Raw genomic sequence first — 7687 nt, 5'->3', positions numbered from 1 at the left:
TCAAAAGACACAGGGCAGCTGAATGGATAAGAAAACAAGACCCTTATATATGCTGCCTACAAGAGACCCAATTTAGATCAAAAGAAACACACAGACTGAAAGTAAAGGGTTGGAAAAAGATATTTCATGAAATTGGAAACAAAAGAAAACTGGAGTAGCAATACTTGTATCAGACAAAGCAGACACTGTTAACAACAGATAAAAAACAACCCAGTAATTCTATTTCTATGTATTTACCCAAAAAATTCCAAAAACACTAATACTAAAAGACATATACATCACTATGTTCATTGTAGCATTATTTATAATAGCCAATATATGGAAGCAACCTAAGTGTCCATTGGTAGATGAATAGATAAAAAATAGAAGAATCTTCTCTTTTACAACAACATGTATGGACCTGGAGGATGTTATGCTAAGTGAAATAAGTCAGACAAACACCATATGATTTTATTTATAAATAGAGTATAAAAAAGGAAAATTAAAAAGAAACAAAACAGAGGGGTATTCAGAAGATGGGTGAAAAGGAGGAAGGGATTAAGATGTGCAAATTGCCTGTTATAGCCACAGGATGTAATACCCAGTGTAGGAAACATAATCAGTAATATTCCATGCATGGTGTCAGATGGGTTTTAGCCTTACCAGAGGGATCATTTCATAAGTTATATAAATGTCTAATCACTGTGCAATTAATATAATACTGTATGCCAACTGTAATTGAGAAATAAATTATTTTTTTAAAAGTTGTAATTTTTATGGACTTTAAGTTATGAGTCAGAAAAGGTTCAAGTTTGGTCTCCTGTGACTAAAAGTTCCTTGAGAGTTCAAATCATTATTTAAACTTTAATATAGGTTCTTAATGTTATTAATTAATGAAAAATGAATGGATTAATGATTAAAACAATGATTAACTGATATAATAGCATTTCCTCCATAATGACTGGAATTAATATGGGACATTTAAAATATGAAAGTCAGAAATTGACTATAGGAACTGCTAACTCCTCCTCCTCCCACCCCAAACCCACACGTACACCTACATGCAAAATTAATCAGATCCTAAAGACACTAATCAAGATATATGAGAGTAAAGACATCTCTAGTTCAGCTTTTTTAAAATTTGGTCTTAGTGACCAAATTAGTAGTTGTGAGATTCTTAAGAGTTAAAAAACATTACCATTTTTAATCCATTTGACCATTTCTAATCCATGAAATGAAAACTCTCTCTACATACAGAATTCAATCAAGAGGAATGAAATATCTATGTACTCATTTTTTTTGACCAGTGATAATTAGTGTAGAGAAAGCTAGCTCTGCACTTGTTTCTCTGTAAACACACATTCAAATTAGTCAAAATTCAAGCAACTTGACACTATGCATCTACATACCATCTGAAAATACTGTTTGTGCCTCAATTGCTTGAAACAGTTAAATCGATTTCTTAAAAACTAAAAACATTTTTGTATATAAAACAACTGGTGTGGTGCATCTGACATCTGGACCAATTGTCAGCTATGAATAATTATGTCCCTTAATGTTCCATGCATCTATTTTCAATCCAGTTCAAATGTTGTAATTAAAAACTCTTTAAATAGGATACAGCTTTTCTGGATAATGTGAAACCGTGATTGATTTCAAATAAGAGATGTGATATTGCAGAAGCTTTGTCTCAAAAAAGGCATTACATTTTTAAAGATTTTATCCTTGCTTGCCTAAAAGCAGTGTAGTCAGTAAGGTATTTTATCCATATCCACTAGCATAGCAGCTTTATAAGACTTGAAAACCACTGCTGAATGTATAAACACCAGGTCTGTCCAGAAAGTATCCAGCCATGTAAATATGAAAAATAGAGACATTTATTGAAGAAGATGCACGATACAAAAAACATTGTACATAACACAATGACACCTCAGTCCCCTTCAAAGTAGACACCTTGGGACCTCACACAGTTCCAATCGCCATCAACTGTCCCTTTATATTTTCCGGAATCTCATCAACAGTCTGAAATCTCTTCCCTTTCAAAGGGTGATTTTAGTTTTGGGAAAAGGCAGAAGTTGCAGGGCACTATATCTGGGCTGTAGCGGGGCTGAGTCACCTGGGTGATTTGATGTTTTGCCAAAAAACTCTGTACGCGAAGTGATGCCTGAGTGGGTGCATTATCGTGATGAAGCTGCCAATTAGCAGTTTTCCATAGCTGTGGCCTTCTGAATCATCCAAATTGTTTCTGAGGAGGAATGTTCAGGCTTAATGCAAAACTGGATAAAGATTCGTTGCTCTACTCACTTAGTCATATTAAATGCCATGGCCACACAGTAGACATGCTCACTCAACTGTGACTATCACCACCCCCCACCCCGAATACTGCAGTGAAGTCTTCATTGTTCACGCATGCACACTCCAGTCCACTCTCCTTGGCTGCCAAGTTACATGGATGTTTTGCAAACCATTCTCATTATATTAACAATGGTTGGACTTTTTCCAGACAGACCTCTTATCTCTGGCCATAAAATTTCCTACTTAAAATGTAATTAAGTGACCTGCTTTTAGGCTGATAATAAAACTTGTGCTATTATCAAACTTGTGTATGGATAGAAAGCAGTAACCTTTCGTTGAGGTTTAGATGTTGGGCTATTGTTAAGTTTTCTTCATTATCTGAACAAAACCAAGATTGCATCCATTTTATTCCCAAACATAATAATTGCAACATGTTGCAGATCTTTAGATGCATTCATGAACAGATGAAAACCTAAACTTTGAATGTCTACCAACATAGCGTTGAGATTTAAAATTACATATAACATTAAGAATTGCAAACAATATGCATTCTCTATAGTACAAAAATATAAAAACATATAATCTATTTAAGCATCCTTTCCCTCCTCTATTAGAAGTGTCGTTACTATCTTCCTATCAACCCTTCTACAATCTTGCACTACTCTGGAACAAAATATCTTAGAAAACAACAACAGTAAATTTATAAACACAAACAACAGTATGGTGACTACCAGAGAGAAAGGGCGGAGCGGGGAGGTGGAAGAGGGTAAAAAGGGGTGCATGGCGATAGGAGACTGGACTTTGGTGGTGAACACACAATGCAATATACAGATGATGATGTTGTAGAACTGTGCACCTGAAACCTATATAGTTTTGTTAACTGATGTTACCCCAATAAATTAAATTTTAAAAAAGGAGTGATAAACCAGAAAATTGACAGACTACTAAGTACAATGAGTCTGTCCTCAGCATTAGGATCTTGGAAAACAGCACAAGGAAAATTAAAGTGGTTCATCTCTCCCTACTCTGTAGGTCAGATGTCAGTGAGCTATGACATAGGATCAGTCTCCTTTTTACAAACAGTTTTATTGGAACACAGCCACGCTCCTCTGTTCACATATTGTGTGTGGCTGATTTCACACTTGGCTGCAGAGGTGAGGGATGGCAAGAGATACCATAAGGCCACAAACCCCAAGTACTCATTTCCTGACTCTAAGAAAGCACTTGCTGACCCCTAACCTCAGTCATGACAGCTGCTCCAATTTCTATTCTTTGTGAGCCACTCATTCGGTTTCTATATTTGGCTTATGAAATAACCTAGATTCTTATTGAAATTTTATTTTTTCTAGGTTTGGGAAGAGTTGGTATGTCTAGCTTTCAATCAAAACACCAGTTGATCACAAAATGGGTTCCAGGAGATGGGGCAAGCTGTAGAGCTCCTGAGAAATGTGAAGCATTTGGAAATATTTACTCGTCCCTAGATGGGGAAACAGCAGTGAGATGAGATGAGACAGTAGCTGCTCATGACATGCAGTTGTAAAGCAGTTAATTAATCTACCAACTGTGGCACCTGGATCTCTGAGATAACTGGGGGGAAGGCTATCTGCTACTGTGGAATAATTTGAATATCACGAATAACGTAGAAAGTGTGCAATAGCATGATTACGACAGTACTGGACCACACAAATCTAATGGTCAACTCACAGACCTTATTGTACTTTTTTATCCTCTCAGTAGCAGAAGCTATATTTAGTTACTATCATCATCAATGTAGAAACAGTAAAAGTGTTTCCTTTAGAATAAAGAACCAGTATTCTTTCTATAAGTATTACACAGAAAAATAAAAGCAGGATAAACTTTTTAAATGATTGCAATAAATAATTAAATGAAAGACATAAACATCTATTTACATAGAATGCACATAAAAGACCACATGATTTTGGAGGGATTGTTTTAGTGACTGGACTGCATTTGGTGTTTATGTGATTGTGATTGTGATAGTGATTGTTTTTTCTCTGCTTACATTATTTTGTTTTTTCCCTGCTTACGTCTGTTATTTCTTCTGTTGGTTGTGTGTGCAGGCACACGTGTGTGTGTGTACTCTTTTTTCTTCATATGTGAGCCATTTATACCTTCTGATTTGCTATTTTGGACAAACAACAAGTCTCTCTATCTTGTTTATCTGCTTAAAGTTGTCAGACATTGTTGAGCTGTTCTTTTTATTCTGGACAGATAGAGAAGAAGGCGTAAAGGCTGAGGAAGTTGTTTTAGACTTAAGGAAGAGGAGTGAAAGCAATGTTAAGGGTTCTCGTTCTAGATTATCCAATTTGTTTTAATCGAAACACGAACAATGCTAATAATGACACAAATAGTGTACTTCTAACCTGATTTGCCACCTAATGATTACATTTATAGGAACAAATAGCTGATTCCACTAGCAATTAAGACATTATTTTAATACATGTTAAACATTTTAAAAAATGAGAATCCTCTGAATTTTACACTGTAGCCTTTTCAGATTTTATATAGCTTTTCATTTGGTGTTTTGTTATCTTATTAATGGATTCTAAGAATTTTTTAGAAGTTGGAATTTTGAAAAATCTAGTATTTATTACTTTTTGTGAATAGAGACCTTTGCTTATATTGACTTCTGCAATAATTGTGACAGATAGTTTTCACCAAGCAAATTTATTTGTAATATCCTTTCAAAAACAGCATTATATTTATAAAAGAATAGTGTCACAAATTCTCTAGAAATCCAAAGCCATTTAGAAATAATTCGCTGCTCAATAAAGCTGTTTTGCTAACAAAATTTAATGTGCATCATTTTGGCCAAAGCAACGGTGGAAGCTCATTAGGTGTCGGTTACATTAACAGAGTGTCCTGATTTATAATTGCTAGGCTGTGCTGAAAATCCTAGAGTAAGATTATGTGACAGCTGTTCCCTGGTTTGTCTATAAAATTGAGATATTTATTTCATAAAGCAATCCCTGAGATCAAAGATTGTTTCCAATATTCAGGTAGTACGTTTACTGAAATAAGGGAAATAGGAAACAATAATGATACATAATGATTAAGTCTCAGTATTCTTGTCCCATCACATGTATAACTGTGCATAGTGTATGTGTGTGCTTGTGTTTATTAAATCTTATGTAACATATATATGTGAATACACATATTGTTCTTCTATGACATAATAAAAATATCACAAAAGAAAAAGGCCACAGGAAAAACATGATTAAATAGGGATTATGAAATACATCAATTTGAGGACATTTTACCAGCCATCTATAACATTCAAAAAGTATATTTCTCTACACTTCAAAATTATACTATATGCATTTAAAATCAACAATTATACCATTGTTCTAGACATTTAATTATAATTGTTTTAAACAATATTCAATAGATTATTTTAAAAGTGCTTGATGCATCCCAAATGCATAAGTCATTTCTCTTCCTGTAAACACCCTTACCCATCTTTCAATATTAAAGTGTGTCATATGGTGTTATTTTATGATTTTTAAATAATGCAGACTTTTAAATCGTCATGTGATGAAGTACTTGCTTCTCTTCTAGACCAGCATTTCTTCAATTTTTCAATTATTTTATTGTTGTTCAATTAGAGTTGTCTGCATTTTCTCCCCACCCCTCCCCCCCTCCCCCCAAAATATGGAACGCTTCACGAATTTGCATGTCATCCTTGCGCAGGGGCCACGCTAGTCTTCTCTGTATCGTTCCAGTTTTAGTGTGCGTGCTGCCAAAACGAGCACTAGACCAGGATTTTAAAGAAGAGTGGGGAATAAATGGCGGTAGAAAATAAGTAAGTAAATAAATTAAATTAAAGAATAAAGTCATATATTTCTCTCTCTTTTTATTTCCAGCACCTGGATATTGTATATGTGTGTATATGTCTTCAGATTAGGAGAAAATCCTGAATGAAGATGCTGTCATTGCCATATAAGGTTACAAGGGGAGGAAGAGATGAGCGGGTGAGATGAATGGGAAGCACCGGGAGCACTGAACGAGTCTTGGTGCACTTGTATAAAGGAAGCTAGAGTGTGGTGTTAAAAGGAGATGGAAACACTGTTGAGAAGTAGTGTGATGTAGACAGAGCCCAGATTACTGGATTTGAAGATCCAGAAATCTGTACAATGGTAAGTGCAGGGTGGATGGAACTGTGAGCGTGAAAGGCTGCTGGAATGTGCTTAAGAGAAAATAGAGAGAGAAAAATCAGAAACAGGAGAGCAGAGAGAATTCTTTCCAGGCATTTTATTTCAAAGGCTAGCAGAGAAATTGGATGGGAGTGGGAGTGGGAGTGGAAGTGGATGTCAGGTCAAAATAAGAGCTTGTGTTGCTTTATTTTCAAATGGGAGAAATGGAGGCCGCTTGTATCCCATATGTTGTGGATTACCCAGTATAGGAGGAAAAACTGGTGAAGTGAGAGAGAGCGGAACTGAGGTTTTCCTTCACTAGTCTTTGTTCCCATGAAGAAAACTCAAACTAGGATTTCAGTCAGTCATTCAAACATACTTGTTTAAGAATCAGTAAAAAAATAAAACTTATTACACACTCTTAATCCTAAAGTGGCATTAGCATACTTTTACCTCGGGTATAAACCTAATTTTATATGGCTCAAATCAGAATGTCAGCATTTAAAAAAGTAATTTAAGTATAGTAACACAAATACCTACATATACAATTTTATGTGGCCACATGCCAATCAGACTAGGTGTGATTTTTAAAATAGCACTGAGATATGTAGTTGTACAAGTGATTTATTACTAAATCTTTGACTTGGGTGATAGAAGGGGACACACCAATGCAATAGTAATGTTTATCTACTTTACTCACTTTACTTCTAGAGTTAAACTTTAACCTTTAAACCCAGTATTCCCATGATCTTGCTTGTTATCTTAAGGCAAGAATTCAGACCCTTTTAAAACTATATGATCAGGAAACTTCTGGCTAAGGCAGTGTAGTTTGTGTGTGGCCAAACAATTCTACCACAGAAATAAACTAGAAAAGCTAAAAGAAATTGCAAATATGTTTGCTTACTATTTTTTTAAATTTAAAGCCTGCATAATTCTGCTAAAGTCCTGCCTTCTACAGAAGGGGACTGCTGAGAGCAGAGTAGATACTCTGCATCCACTTTTCTTTTAGGACATTTCTGTTTGTGGGTATGTGGAAAGAGGCTGACTTTGCAGAAGGAGGACTAAGAGGACTGTAGCTCAGAGTCAGAGAAATCAGCATGTATTTTGGTATCATATGACTGCAAACATGAAATTTGCAGATGGGAGTGAACGGAGGTTCTGATAAATATGAGGGTCTCGGAACCAAGCTATAAATATAGATTTTCTCTCTCAGGATGTTTTCACTATTATGACTTATGTAGATAAGAGGTGAAGAAGGT

The 7687-nt window shown here is 35.2% G+C and overlaps 1 non-coding gene across 1 annotated transcript; it reads right to left on the bottom strand.

The window, feature by feature from the left end:
* Positions 1 to 5940: 5940 nt before the first annotated feature.
* LOC112312714 (U6 spliceosomal RNA) lies at positions 5941 to 6047 on the bottom strand. Its single transcript, XR_002975604.2, has one exon. It is a non-coding gene; the product is annotated as a U6 spliceosomal RNA (small nuclear RNA).
* Between the last annotated feature and the right edge of the window lie 1640 nt (positions 6048 to 7687).

Source organism: Desmodus rotundus, chromosome 9, assembly GCF_022682495.2.
Source record: "Desmodus rotundus isolate HL8 chromosome 9, HLdesRot8A.1, whole genome shotgun sequence".
In the NCBI taxonomy this organism is placed as follows: domain Eukaryota; kingdom Metazoa; phylum Chordata; class Mammalia; order Chiroptera; family Phyllostomidae; genus Desmodus; species Desmodus rotundus.
Note: the sequence above shows the minus strand (reverse complement) of the source record. Positions and strands in the feature narration are given on the sequence as shown.